Here is a 15,918-nt window from a genome sequence, read left to right as displayed (position 1 = left end):
CTCATCACGGATAGACATCGCGCTTGGCTTTGGTTATGGGGTGTCCAGTTTTAAATGCGAAATCCACCTGCGGCGCGCGAGAGGGAGAGAAAATAATCCCAGTTGCACGTTGCGCACGAAATAGCAAAATTACGCAGTTAACCTCCGATAAATGAGGAAATGTGCTGCCGATTAAACGGTTTCAGACAACAAAACAATTTAACATAGGTCTCCTCCACGTCTTCAAGTCCAGTTGAAAGAATGGATATATCGATAAAGTAAACACTATATATGTTATGGATCAAGTTTTGGCATATTGTTTTGCCAATTATTAATTAATTTCACCAAATTACGCGACCACGGATCGGATGCTGATAATTCAACTTTCAGGTTGCATTGCTCTCTAAAAGGCAATCTAATTATTGTTCTTTAACGCTGCAGTGTTACATCAGCCGTGAACTGTAGACACTGCACTGACACAACAAGCTCTCACAGTCTCGCTGCAGAATTAGTCGTTCATCCACGTTCTGACTGACATGTTGTGCTGTTCAAAACAAATTGAAAAAGCAGCTATGTTTTTGAATTATAAAAATAATTTTGTAACACTTTATTTTAGGCCTACGTGATATGATGTAGTATATGCCACAACCCATATATGATACATCTACGCATTTTGATACTAGATTTGAGTAAAATGTTTTGACACGTTGAGATCGTCAAAAGATAATTGTAGGCTGCCTATAACCCACATTCTCTGGCCACATGTGACAATATCTTTTTTTTAAGGAATAGGTTGCATGTACCCTAAAATAAGTATTTTTATGCATAAGAGGAATTGAAAACATATTCTCATTTGTATCATTTAATCCTATTCCTATAGGCCTACATCACAAAATCAACTATAGCCTAGATCAGAAGCCATTGCGCACAATAGGCCAACATTGAACAAATATAAATATGTAGGGTTAGGGCTATCCTGCAGACGTCTGCGTTATCTGACCAACAGTGAATTTGGAATAAACGTTTTACAATAAATATGTAACATCAGTAAACACAAATTAGTGAATGTTATTTGGAGAAATGCCTGGCTCAAGTAAGAGCTATTTTCCCATCGAAGCTTCTTCAGTGTTCTACAATTGTGCTCATAGCCTCTCGCGATGCACATTTCTTGCCGCTTTCTTTTTTGATCATGCGAATTCATGTAATAAGGACATCGACTCCCTATCACTCCCTCTTTCAATAGTAGGCCTAAAGTATTTCAAAGAACACCGTGTTTCAACAAGACAGACGGCGAACAACACAAGAAAGGGCAACTGACAGAGACATAGCAGGAAACAGAGAATATCCGCGTAGCTGCGGGTCAGCCATTGAAATGACAAAATAGTGGTATCAGTCAAACATATTCATCAGACGATTAATCTCCATCGTGTGAATCAGATGAGAATGCCGCGGCGCATGCACTTATTCAATTAGCGGACCGGCGCTCCGTTGAGCAGGATGGAACATCCGGCGCTGTGAGGGGGGCATGGACGCACCGCCCGGGTGCGAGCCAGCCGCTCTCATTACGCAGACAATTAGCACTTAAATTGATGCTGCATCCTGCGATAATTGGGGATTCTGGAGATGCCCGAGAGCAGCTCGCCAACCCGCTGTAGCAATCAGAGTGTGTGTATGTGTGTTTCTGTCTGTCTGTGTATGTGTGTGTGTGGGTGAGACAGAGACAGAGACAGAGAGAGAGACCTTGCATAGGGATTTGGCACCACACATAAAAAATAGATGAGGTTATTTGAATGGCAGGAGAGATCATTTGGCAAATAGAAAGCTTTCCTTACTTCCTAAATTACAACTTAATGATCTACTTACAAGGACTATTCAAACAAACAAACAAACAAACAAACAAACACAAACAAACCCCACAAAACATCAGACAGCCTGTGGGTGCGGATACAGTCACCTCCATTAATATGATCTCTCTGAGTCTGTAATATGTAACAGAACATATATCAACTAGTGACGTGGTGGACCACACCATCTATATGATGCCTTTTGAAGCCTGACTGCAGCCCTGTTCAAAGCGGTACAACTATTCCAGAGGAGCCCATCCCTCTCTGTGACCGATCCACTCATTTCCTGGGACAATTTTTCACCCGTCGACAGAGTTGACGGAGACACCCGCAGAGTCAGAGTTCGTCTTAGTGGGGTGGTTTGCTTTTTATAGACATCTCCACTGAGTAAGAACACACAACACGACTGTAGACAGTTTTTTTGCTCTTCGGTTTCTTTTGAGATTTAAATGTATTAGGCCTATGCACAAGTCAGAATATTACAATCACCAAACAAATGGGGAGTTTTGGTCATCGGTTTACAGCGCTTGAATAGATAGTAGCATAATGCTTCTTCGTGAAAAAAAAATCGGAATCACATATATCAAAGTCTGGATTCATATCCCCAAGACATAGAGTCAAATTTAAATGTACTGTACAGTAGAACACTCAAATACCGTTAAGCAGAGTTGATTGACTGATAGCTACTGTAAAGACACTATACAGTATCTTAAGAAAACTTCCCTTTGAAAGGTCATCTTCCTTATTGTACAGTGATTGATTGACAGCCTGTCAGGCCAATAGAAACAGGAAGTGGTCTGTGGGTATGAGCTATTAGCCCATGAGCTCAGCCAATGCGTGGTCGATGGGTTTTGTCCTGCCTGAACATCCTGCTCTACCGCAGGCTATCACAGCAGGGAATCCATGCCTCCCGGCCCAGGCCCATTGCACTGCCCGACCGTCATTCCGTTTGAATATATATATATTTTTTTGCAAATCAGGCTTTGCGGTGGGGCACGTGAAATTCTCCCCAGTACCGAAAAGAAAAAAGCAAGCAAATGGAACCGGTAAAGGTTATTTAAAGAATGAATGTTAATAGTGTTTGCTTACAGGAGTTTTCACTAAAGCCCATAAAATCTCTCCTCTTGGGTGCTAAAATAACACAACAGTTTTCACGCAGCAGGAGTGGCTGGTCCAACCAACTGTTGGCTAGAAATGTAAACATTGAGCATGATCATCCAATGAACATTTAATGTTAATAATAACAATTACATTATCATAATGGAATATCACCAGGATATGTGTTTGTAAACATTATGTGCCCTGAGCCAATGTGACTTCCAGGGATTCATACCTCTCATGCATGTCATAGGTCTGTGTTAGCCATTTGAGCTAAAGTCTAGGCATTCGTTCGGGGAACTAGCACAAATCTTCAGATCCCAGGCAAAGGGTATTCCACCCCCAAACCATCTTCCTCCATTCTCTGAAATGTAGGGTTTAGCAGCACAATTACATTTGAGTTAAGTTCGAAATGTGACTGCCAAGGTTCATTGAGGGAAATTCACCGCTGTCATTTATATTTTCTCCTTAATTTCCTCATTCTGTTCAGTCCTCTCGACTTTCCCTTCCCTCTACACTTCACGCTGATAACCCCATCTCATCAATAACACTTTGAGTGCAATGGACTATCCGGCAGGATCCTGATAACTTGATTGGCTGCACCTCATCTGAGATGGAGAAAGAAGAAGAGGGAAGTAGACAAGGGCTGGAGAAGGGAATGTGTGTGTGTTCCTTTACTCATAATAAAAGGAAATAAGAACAGATGGATAGAAAACAGAGAGAGGGAAAAGAGGTTGTAAGGTGGGAGAGTGTATGATTTCAGAGACATTCTGTCCTAGATAATTCAAACGGTGTGTAAACATGGCGTATGTTTGATCAGGATTTGCCTGTTGTGTTTTCAGTAAGCCAACACTGACACATGATTGGATTGGCTGTTTGTTTCTGGGATAAAGACTGTATTAGCTCTCCTGCGTTCTCATTGAGTTCAGTCTGTGTGTAGGAATCACTATATACCCTTACGGTGACCACACACGTGCGTGTGTGTGTGTGTGTTTGTAGACCAACCGTCTGATGTAGAGAGTGACAGTTGGAGATCACACACAATTATTGTGTGCAACAATCTTCTCTCCCTCTTTCTCTTTCTTTACCACATATCAACTCCCCCCTCTCTCTCTCTCTTGGCTCTCTCTCTTGGCTCTCTCTCGTTCTCTCTTAAAGACACACACACACACACACACACACACACACACACACACACACACACACACACACACACACACACACACACACACACACACACACACACACACACACACACACACACACACACACACACTTCTCTCTCAGGCCCTTCACGGTGCCCATCTGGTGTGTGTGCGTCCTAATTAATCACAGTAATTTCCTCTGCGCTCGTCGCGTTTGAAGGTGCTTCGAGTGCGCCAGCCAACCACTGCAAGTTCATCAAAATGCTAATACAGTCCAAATTAAAGTTGTGATTAACATTTAGCAGTTTCTGCGCACGGTGGGCAAATTGATCCCTCTGCCAGGCTCGATGGAACTTCTCTTTCTCTCTCTCTCTCTCTCTCTCTCTCTCTCTCACACACACACACACACACACACACACACACACACACACACACACACACACACACACACACACACACACACACACACACACACACACACACACACACACACACACACACACACACACACACACACACAAAGAGAGAAGACAGACCAGAGGACCAAACTCCTGGCTCTTTCTATCACCTCTACCAACTTGCATCCTGTGTTTCTGTGTGTGTGTGTGCATATGTTTCTATGTTTTTTTGTTTCGTGTCCACGTGTGTATAAAGCCCTGATACTGATGCCATTGCACAGTTATCCTGCTGTTATTATGGTCTCAGCTGCTTCTCTGCCTTTTTCTTCCAGCTGCTGAGTGGAAAGCAGTGATTCTTAGATAACAGGGGGAAGTGCCTGGAGGACATCTGTAATCCTATGAGAAATGGTATCCCCTTAATGTTGTGCTCTCTTTAGTTGGAATCTCCCCCCAAAAAAAATGCTCCCTATCAGAACAGGTAATTAAACAAAGATATATTATATGTGGGACCACTGACTCTAACACACATGGACACGCACAAACACTACTGATACACACACATTCTAAAATAACAGAAGTTCCTGACAGGGCTTCGTTCATCACTCAGTGGTTATTGAGACATTATTGAGGCATTAAATATGTCTACACAGGGATCAGTAAAAGGGCTGTCAGATCAGTGGCTGAGGCGGGGGTCTCTGTTTGCATACAGACAGGTTGGGAGATTGAGAACGCCGGCTGATCCGGGGATGTGAAGAAGTAACTGGGGGGCCCAAGACACTTGGGCGTTAGGGCCATTATGGGATGTCACTGTGGGAGGGAGGCAGCCCTTCAGTGGGATTACCAAGATTCCTGGAGAAATTGAGCGGAATTGGGGTCTGCGATTCGGATTCTCTCCTGTGTGTCAGATGGAGTGTGTGTGTGTTTGTGTGTGTGAGGCACGTGTTCATAAGAATGGTGACAAACACACACGACCGGCAGGCATGCAAGCACACACCACGCACGCATACACACACAAACATATAAATGTGAAAGTGTTGAAATGTTTTGCTGCAAGTTTTCTTAATCTTGTCAACCCTGTTTGGGCATTTATTGTTTAATCTGATGAAATGTTTTAGTTTATTTAGACACCTACATATTAAGCCCATCATGTTCAGACAATGTTTGATACTCGTGCATTTCTTCATACTTACTAGGAGAACAGTACAGCAGCAGGGGTATCCATGTCATTTGCCCTTGCCACCTCGATACCAGTGCTTAATTTGAGCCGGATTCTTCCTCACAAAGGATCCGGCACCTCTTCGCTTTGGACTGTTTCGTTCCAGAACCTATTTGGCCGGATCCGGTACCTCTTCGCTTTGGACTGTTTCGTTCCAGAACCTATTTGGCCGGATCCGGTACCTCTTCGCTTTGGACTGTTTCGTTCCAGAACCTATTTGGCCGGATCCGGTACCTCTCGTAGCATGAAAAATAATTGTTTCATTTTGCAATGTAAAAATTTGAATAAACGCACTCAAAGTTCATTGTAGTTGCATCTTCATTAATTCTCCTTGACCTAATTTTCCCCCCATGTGTACAACTTCTGTATATGCCTCTACTCTACTGCTCTATGCCACTATGGAAATGTGATGATTTGCATGCAATGCTTTATTATAAAGGTGATTTTTTTTCTCATGCGTTCCGGTACCCTCTCGCTTTACAAATGAAGCACTGTCGATACCCCCCGCCTCCTCCTCCTTATGAGTGATGGGTGGGGTCATGTTCCCCACTGGGATCCCCTCTCCCATGTCGTTAAAGTAAACTCTTTCTGACCCTGCCAGGGGGGCGATCATTAACACCCAGCCTTCAGCCCAGAGGTCACCCACAGGGCAGCTTGCAGTAGAAGAAGGATGTGTGTGTGTGTGTGTGTGTGTGTGTGTGTGTGTGTGTGTGTGTGTGTGTGTGTGTGTGTGTGTGTGTGTGTGTGTGTGTGTGTGTGTGTGTGTGTGTGTGTGTGTGTGTGTGTGTGTGTGTGTGTGTGTGTCCAATTCTACTATAACGGGCTAAATGCAGACGACTCTGCTCACAAAGACAAAGACACAGACCGATGCACGGCTAACTCTCCATAGACCTATACATATGAACGGTTTTCTAATGGGTCTTCTGAGTCTTCTGCTCCTGTACATATTGAACCATTGCCGTGACTGTCATATACAGTAAATCATGGCAGCAAAATATTGTGCTCATCTGTCTACACTCAATGGATAATTAGGATTGGGGGATGGGAACCTGATCCTAGATCTGTACCTAGAGACATCTACTGTTCCTGCGCTCTAGTCCTGCACCCTCATACTATACACTTCCATAAAGAGCAGTTTTGGGGAAGCTACTCTGAAAATATAGTTTGCCTTCCCCCAACTTATAAAAATGTTGGTGAACGTAATTCAGAGAAAACACAGAATCAAGCCTCACATTTTAATTCATGGGCAATAAAGATAGAACACCAGGCAAAAACCTAGGTGTAAATTTAGATTCTGAACTAAATGTAGGATCACACAATTGTAATGTGACCAAAATAGCTTTTTACCACCTGAGGAACATTGCCACGGTTTGGCCGTTTCTCTCTCAGGCTGATACAGAGAGACTCATCCATGCTTTTTTACAAACTGGCTTGACTACTGTCATGCTCTCCTGTCTTGTCTACCCAAGGAAGCCATTGGTCAACTGAAAAACATACAGAATGCTGCAGCGTGGGTACTGACCAAGACCAGACAGAGAGCACACATTACACCGGTATTAAGGTCTCTCCACTGGCTGCTTGCGAGTTTTATAATACATTTTAAGATTCTTCTATTGTTTTTTTTAATCAATCCACGATTGTCAGACATGCTTTTAAGTTATGTACTCAGTTGGTCCATCAGGTCCTGACCTTTTAACTATCCCAAACACTAAGAACAAGAGGCATGGAGAGGCAGCCTCTAGTTATTATGCTCCCAGCCTCTGGAATAGCCTGCCAGAGAACCTGGGGGGGGCAAAACTGTGGACATATATAAAAGAGATCTTAAAACGCGTCTTTTTTTCTTTGCTTTTCCTCAGGGTGCTTTTTAGTTGTTCAGGTTGTGTCATTCTTTTGCTTTTACGTAATTTCTCCAGTGTAATACAAATGTCTGTTTTTATTTTCATGGTTTTTCATTCGATTTTTCTTGTAAATCACGTTGCTTTGCAGTCCATGTCTGAAATGTGCTGTATAAATAAAGCTTGATTTGATTCGATTAGTGTGTAGTTCCAATCGTTCGATACACTGCTACATGGCAAAACAGTTATTATCTGCTGAAAACACTACCTAGATTTGAATTTAGTTCAGCTACCAGCACGCTACTTCAAAATGTGGTTAAATTCCTAGTTGAACTACATGTAATTCGCTATTCCCAATACTGATAAAGAGGCAAAGCAGAGAGGCCCGTTGCCACCCTACATTGATGCCCAAGCGGGGTAGACACGGCCCCTTGGTCACATGGGCTTGTGGATTGGCAGCTGTGAGTTGCTGGGCACGAGCTAACCAGCCATTCTGGAGAACAGGCACGAAGACCAGAAAGGGCGAAGACAAGACAGCGCTATTCTCCACATTCAGGCTGAGGAGGGAAAAAAAGCAACTACGGTTCAGAATTCACAGGCAAGAGAAAACATTTAATAACAGCAAAGACCGATCCACAGAATGGAAAAAAATATATTTACACGTCAGGATTTACAGCAAATTACAAGCCGGATTTACACTACATTTTAGCCTGTCTCCGTTTCAATGACCTCACAAGCCTCAAACTGTTCTCCTAACAATTACAGGGGCTTAGATCACAGACGTTGTTCTCCAGACACTCCTTAGCCGGAACCAGGGGCTGCATCTGAAATGGCACCCTACTCCCTATATAGTGCGCTACTTTTTTACAGGAGCCTTATGTGCCCTGGTTAAAACAAGTGCATTATGAAGGGAATTGGGTGCCATTTGGAATGCATGCAAGGCTTCACATTGGAAACAGTCTGGGAGATACCTTACTGGATGGATTTATATCAGGGTCCAGAGTCCTCTAACCGCTGATTGAATGTCTGTGTGTGTGTGTATGTGTTGAGCCGACTCGGCAGGGATCTGTCAGGGGACTCATAAGGAGGCATGTCTGAATGAAGCGTAAGATAGGAGAGTGTGTGTGTGTGTGTGTGTGTGTAGGGGGAGGGGAAGATGAATGTGCCATATCCATGTGAGTTTGTATGTGTACACAGTCACACACAGGTTTGCTTGTGTGTCTCTCTGTTTGTCCACGCACATCGTACATGAGTGTCCATTTGTAAGGATGACATGTGTGTGTGTACGTGTGTCCATGCATGTTTGTGTATCGTTACAGTCATATAGTTTATGGGGCATGAGCATGTGTAAATAATGACCCGAGGTCCCTCGTCTTGCCATTGATCCGCCGCCATCACCTCATGTTCCAGCATAATAATGCACGGCCCCATGTCGCACCGATCTCTACACAATTCCTGGAAGCTGAACATGTCCCAGTTCTTCCTTGGCAGAGCCCCCACCTGTTTTGAGCCCCACATTCCTAGCATTCTTTTGCATTTAAAAAATATATATTTACATATTTTTTTTCAGGGGTTGCCTCTTGCATGTTTGGCATTAATACGAGTCACATATCAGTCTGCAAACAATGTAAAAAAATATATCATTGAGCTTATGAAGCCGAATACAAACATGGTCTCTTTTTTGTTTTCTTGACTAAGGCAGCTCCAAAATGCAGGTGTTCAGCCTAGCTCAGTGCTTTCTGTGGTGGGACAAGCCAGCAGAAAATTGGAGCATTGCCCCATGATTGGCTCAGTGTTCTGTCACTCCAACTACGTCACGGCCAAAGTGTTAAGTAAGGGCAGACATAAAAAATTCAAGCCCTTTGGGTCCTGCCATAGAGTTACATTAGTAGTTCCCATCTAAGAAGGCTCAATGTTATTGGCCACAGATAAAATTACGTCAAATCACGTTATATCTACAGTAGCTTTGATTGGACTGATCATGTCAACATCATACTTTCAAAATCTTAGCTAGCAGTCATCATCATTAATCAAGTCGACAATTTACTGAGAAATCCTTTCTAATCCTTGTTCATTGAAGAGAAAGAATGAAGAGAAATTATAGATAAAATGTATCGGTGCTCATCAGTCATTGGAAATAAACATTATTCAACAAGTTAAAAATTGCAAATTCAACAATGAGTTGTTTGGAAGGAATCGGTGACAGTGGCTAACTACAAGCGTTGCAACTGGGAAGTTTGGAATAAATGAGCTCAGACTGGGAAAATATGTTTTGAACGCTCATCCAACTCGGAATTGTAAATCCGAGTTCTCTTCCTCTTTCTTTGATGACAGAATTTGCCCATGAAGGACCACCGCGCCACCTTCCTGTTCAAGTGAGCACAACAAGGTGAGTCCAAAAATGCCTTATATGCTGCTGTATTAATTATGTAATATTCCAGGGAGATATGTATACTGTAGCTAAGAAAGTAATACTAAGTGTATGTTGTGTCGTAAGCTGTTAGTAGCCCATGTTCCTCACCCTAATAATTTGGTCTATCTTCACCTCTTAATTTCACCTAACGTTACTGTTTTGACTCAGTGGTGCACATGTAGCCTACAACCTGTTTTTGAGAAATGCAATCATCAAATATTTTAAGAGTTTTCATTGTCTGCTTATATGCCCCCTTTATTTATCCTACAATTCTGACTTGGTGTACAGAGAAAACACTGAAAGAACGGCCCATGTTCTGAATTATATCGCTGTACATTTCAAAAGTGCTGAACAAATAGTTATATTAACTATGTCCATCCTTGTTCGCTCATTAATGTCTTAATTGAAATTGTGGATTGCCTTTTATTCACAGTCATGTAAAATCAATAGATTAATCACCTAATCAATTTTTTACAATTGACTGATTTGCATATATGAAATGTAATTCAGTAACATTTTTGAAATTGTTGCATATCAATAGTACAATAATACTATTTTGTCATAGCCTACAAATAGGACCCAGAGTTTTACTTGGCCAGGTCATTTGAACAGGGAAAAATCCAGGCCCCAGAAAAGACAAATTACACATTTTGCCACACCACTTTCGTACCCGTGGTGCCACCGCTGCATTGATCAATGGTGAAACGGAGCATAGAATTTTGGATTCCAGTCTAGTACAAATCCCACATTGGTCGTAAAACACAAGCCAGGAAGTGGTGGGACATAAAACCGGCACCTTTTAATGTAATATTGGTTTACAAAACACTGTTTGGTTGCAGATCGTTAATTCCGTCCCTTAACAAACTGCATCTCAGCTGAACTGGGGGTGCATCCCAAATGGCACCCTATTCCCTTTATTGTGCACTACTTTAGACCACGACCCATCCTATTTCCTTTATAGTGCCCTGGTCAAACGTAGTGCAAAGTAAAGGGAATATAGGGTGCAATTTGAACTGGGATCAATGAACTGGGGTTGGCGGTAGGGGTGGACAGAGACACATGCAACAAGTGTACGGTGTCATGATGTCTAGACAGCCAGCTACATGGTAGCACTGAGAGTGTAGAGGACCGGTTTTATAACAAAGGGATAGATTACCCAGACACAATACAGTGTCAATGTCTTGATAAGAGGTGATGAAAATATATTTTTTCATGTTGCTATAATGCAGAGTGGAGGGAATGATGGTGAGAGAACAATTTTATGCGTGGAACACATTTAGAAAAGCAGAAAAACATGTTTACACATTCCAGCTCAGGCTTCATCCGTACTACGATGGTGGATATTGCTCATGCGCTTGCCGCTAACTCCAGCAGACTTGTAACTGCATGTGTATAACGCCAAACTCTTCAAAGCTGAAACATTAATCCATGGGCAAGTCAGTGCCACATTTTTATTTGTACCGAAATCAAAATGAAAGAAACGTTATCTTGCAATTTCAGTAGGCTATGGTGTAATATAGGCTTTTAGAAGTGCTATCTTTATTTTATTACTTATCGTTAATGCCTTCTTTGGTGTGCTCCCTCTCCTATAGCTCCTTCTTTTATCTGTGGAACAGCTTGTCGCATTGTGGCCATAGAAGTATAATCCATAGAAGAGTTTTGGAACCCCTAAACCTGTCAATTTGACTCATGGGTACACTAGCAATGGCTGCCGGTCTTGACTTGAATGGGAATGGCAATCTATGGATTATATATCTATTGCTGGTTGCGGCTGTCATTTTCCTTTTGCAAAAGTCAAAATACTGCTATCATTACTAAATGTCTTACGTGATAGTTATTTAACGGGACATTTTTTTCACATGCAAAAAAAACACATTTTATAAATAAAATATAGAATCAGTTGTCTACCTCAGATGAAGGGGATGTGAGAGAAGGTGGGTATCTGATTTCATTGGTCCTCAACTCGTGGCTCAGACACTGTCTTTCAGGAGTTAGGTCTGAGTTAGCCTGCTCCGGAGCAGGTTAGGTCTGAAGGATTCATTGCCATAGAAATGTACCATTGATAAAAGTTGAGCCACTTCGTATGACCGGTTATGCCGAATTGAACTCAGAGTTGACTAAAGTCTCCTCGCTAACTCCTCAAACCCAGTACGTAGTATACCCCTCTGATGTACTTAGAGGCAGGACACTGATGCAGCAAATACGGCTTCCATACTCACTTTCTAACCACTTCCACATGAAAAACACTCAACCGCAGAACAGCTGTGCTCCCTGCCAGAGTCATAAACCCAGTTGTTTTTCAGTTGTTGGTTGACACCAAGGTTATTACTGTTTTGTATTTTTCCATTCGTTTTTCTTTCTATTAGTTGTATAAAAAAATATGTGTAATTCAGTTTAGTGTCAAACCTGTTTTGTTTAGTTTAATAGTTTATATTTATATTATGTAGTTTTAGTGTTAGGGACAAAAAGTAGCCTATATGTAGGAACACTTACAGCTTGTAGCTTTAGAGCTAGCCTACAATCTAGTACAATTTTTATCAGGATACCCGTTGATTCTTGAATTATAGCCTGACTTAGAAATGCCTCATAAGCTTTTACATAAATGTCTTTCTCTATCATAACCCAAAGAATGGAAACTATATAATTTACTTTGGTTTTGATTTGATTTTAGTATATATTTTTTTGCCAAAGATAATAGTTTCAGTATAGTTTTATTTTCTCAAACGGATCCGTTAATTTTATTTAAGTTTATTAAATAGTTTTTCATGGCTTGGTTTAGTCTTACATTTAGTTTTTGTTTACGATTATAACCTTGGTTGGTACAGAGGCAAAAGCAAACAACAAAGCTGTTTATAATCCTGTATCCTTACTGAACTGCTATCCAAAGTGAGATCAACTCCAGACAATATGCAATAGATTTATCCATGAGGAGTAAGTACATTTTATGCATATGTCTCTGCTGAAATAGTCCCACTTGCCAAACAATATCCGCCTACCCTCAACCTTTGTATGTTTTCCTGCTGTATCATAGACATTTACATTTCATGAGCTCAATAACATTTTGTGTCGCTCACCATTGACTTGTCACAGCGTGATTTACTGGGCCAGTGCTTTCCATGCAGGGAGGTAGTGAAAAACCCTGAGCCTGCTTGGAATTAATATTTACATGGCAGTGAATAGTTGGTGAGTAGATTAATGGTGGTAATTGCTTCATGGCACATGTAGCAGGAGGAGAGGTGTTTGACTGCTGTTGCTCAGAGCTTTGAAAGTCCCACTAAGCATCCTAGGAGGCTGGTGTGTAACGGTTGTCTTCGTCGTCTGACGACGAGTATGAAATATCGGACTAATGCGCAGCGTGGTAAGTGTCCATGTTCATATTTATTTCAACTCAGAACACTAAACAAAATAACAAAGAGAATGAAACGAAACAGTTCTGTAAGGTGACAGACACTAAACAGAAAATAACCACCCACAAACAAGAGTGGGAAAACAGGCTACCTAAGTATGGTTCTCAATCAGAGACAACGAACGACACCTGCCTCTGATTGAGAACCATACTAGGCCAAGCACAGAAATATAAGCACAAGAACAAAACAGAATGCCCACCCCAACTCACGCCCTGACCAACCTAAAATAGAAACATACAAAAGGGACTAAGGTCAGGACGTGACATGTGTGTGTGTGTGTGTGTGTGTGTGTGTGTGTGTGTGTGTGTGTGTGTGTGTGTGTGTGTGTGTGTGTGTGTGTGTGTTACAGGAGTTAGGGTAAAAGGTCAGTTTGTGCCCTCTGCAGCCCCGAGTTAAGGGTCATCAACACTCCTTTAAAGTCTTCACAGAGTCTGTGAGAGAGAGTAAATCACTAGTCAGGACTGGCACCATGAATAACTAACCATTCATCAAATTAATGGGTTCTTGTAAGTGTATTAAAACATTACATTTTTCATTTTAATTCTCTAACTTTATATGCATAGCATTTAGGTTTCACGTGTCATGTAGTTTTGTGTTTGTACACATTCTTTATTTCAATAGAAGTCCAATTGAAAGTGTTATCCAATCTCAGGCCCTCAGCCTATGAGTCATCGGAGATCAGATAGTGGGCCTATAAAATATGCTCTCTGTCTTCTAATTTAACTGATAGAACAGAGCCATGTATTTCCAAATATATGGCTCTGGAATAATGGTGTTGTTTGTGTTCTCTTCTCCCGGACAGACAGAAACTAACTCTTAAATGTCTGCCTGACAGCCATGAAAATGGAAGAGTTTAGGAATGTTCCAAGAGCCAAAGCAGATGGGCCTACCAGGCCCCTCCCTTTCTCCATGAGGGTTTACCATCAACACATATGGCCACTTGTGATTGATATGTCTTTTAAGAGTGATGTTTGGTTGGGAGGGAAGAAAGGGGAGGGGCACGGTGCTGCCAGTCAAAGGAGAATAGAATGTTCAAGCTAAATAAATGGACATGCAAGCACTAGTGTGAACCTTCATGGTTAAAACAAGTGGGTTGGATTTATACATGGAAAAGTGTAAATGTTTGATAGCCAATTCGACACTCATCTTGAAAGTTTTATCAGGCCAACGTGTGTGTGTGTGGGATTGTGTGTTAGTGCTTGTGTGTGTGTACGTGTGTGTGTGTACGTACATATGTTTGCATGTATGTGAATCCAAGACAGATAGAGGAAGCTAACAAGAAGCTGAGGGTGAATAAGACTGTTTGAGCAAAAGAGAGAGATAGAGAGATACAAATATAGACAGACAGAACGAGAGAGGGATCCAGCAGGGAGGTGGTGCTCTCCCGCTGAGGTTTCTGGCAGCTTAAACTGGAGACCTGTCATTCCAGCAGCAGGGACTCTAGCCACTACATTGCATTCAGCAGAAACATGGCAGAAGAGCTGCATAAATCACTGGCACACACACTGCCCAGCTTAGCAATACTGCTATGCTACAGCTAATACAGACGGTCTAGCATAGCACATCCACTACAGCAAACATGTACAACATAGCTCAGCTTAGCATACCTGCTACGGCTAACACAGCTCACCTTCTCACGCCTGCTACGGCTAACACATACAGCCCACCTTGGCATGAGCATGTCTGCTAGGCTAGCACACACAGGCCAGCTTAGCACACCCGCTATAGCTAACACATACAGGCTATTGCTAACACATGTAGGCCAGCTTTGCACTCTCTTCAACACTAAGGATGTCCGTTAAGGCTAAGGTTTGTGTAACGGGGGTCAGTGTACTACTTAGCTTCCTCCACTGACCGACTGCCCCATACTGGGCTCAAACCAGTGATCCTCTGCTTCGCAACACACATGACCGCCCTCCTTGACAACGTCCAAATGGGTTGAGCCACCCAAAAGGTACCAATTGGATGGCTCCATCAATAACAATTCAAGCTAGTTGTGGAGTGAGCTTACGGTATGTTCTTAGCTCCATTACATGTGCCTTCCTGTTGTGCTCTCTATCTTTCTCGGCATCTTCTCTGCTGTCACTCTGTGCTTCTTCGTGTCTGTCTGTCTGTCTGTCTGTCTGTCTGTCTGTCTGTCTGTCTGTCTGTCTGTCTGTCTGTCTGTCTGTCTGTCTGCCTGCCTGCTTAAGCCTTATACATTATAAATGCCAAGCTAACAAGACTATATCCCTACCACTGAGGAAGTACAGTTCCCGCTCAGCCCAGTCAAAACTGTTCGCTGCTCTGGCCCCCAATGGTGGAACAAACTCCCTCACGACGCCAGGACAGCGGAGTCAATCACCACCTTCCGGAGACACCTGAAACCCCACCTCTTTAAGGAATACCTAGGATAGGATAAAGTAATCCTTCTCACCCCCCTTAAAAGATTTAGATGCACTATTGTAAAGTGGCTGTTCCACTGGATGTCATAAGGTGAATGCACCAATTTGTAAGTCGCTCTGGATAAGAGCGTCTGCTAAATGACTTAAATGTAATGTAAATGTAAATATTGCAAATGAGTGCCTGTCATGTGTTCTCCTG

Source organism: Oncorhynchus keta, chromosome 8 (genome assembly GCF_023373465.1).
Source record: "Oncorhynchus keta strain PuntledgeMale-10-30-2019 chromosome 8, Oket_V2, whole genome shotgun sequence".
In the NCBI taxonomy this organism is placed as follows: domain Eukaryota; kingdom Metazoa; phylum Chordata; class Actinopteri; order Salmoniformes; family Salmonidae; genus Oncorhynchus; species Oncorhynchus keta.
The sequence above is the reverse complement of the archived record's forward strand: the minus strand, read 5'-3'. Positions refer to the sequence as shown.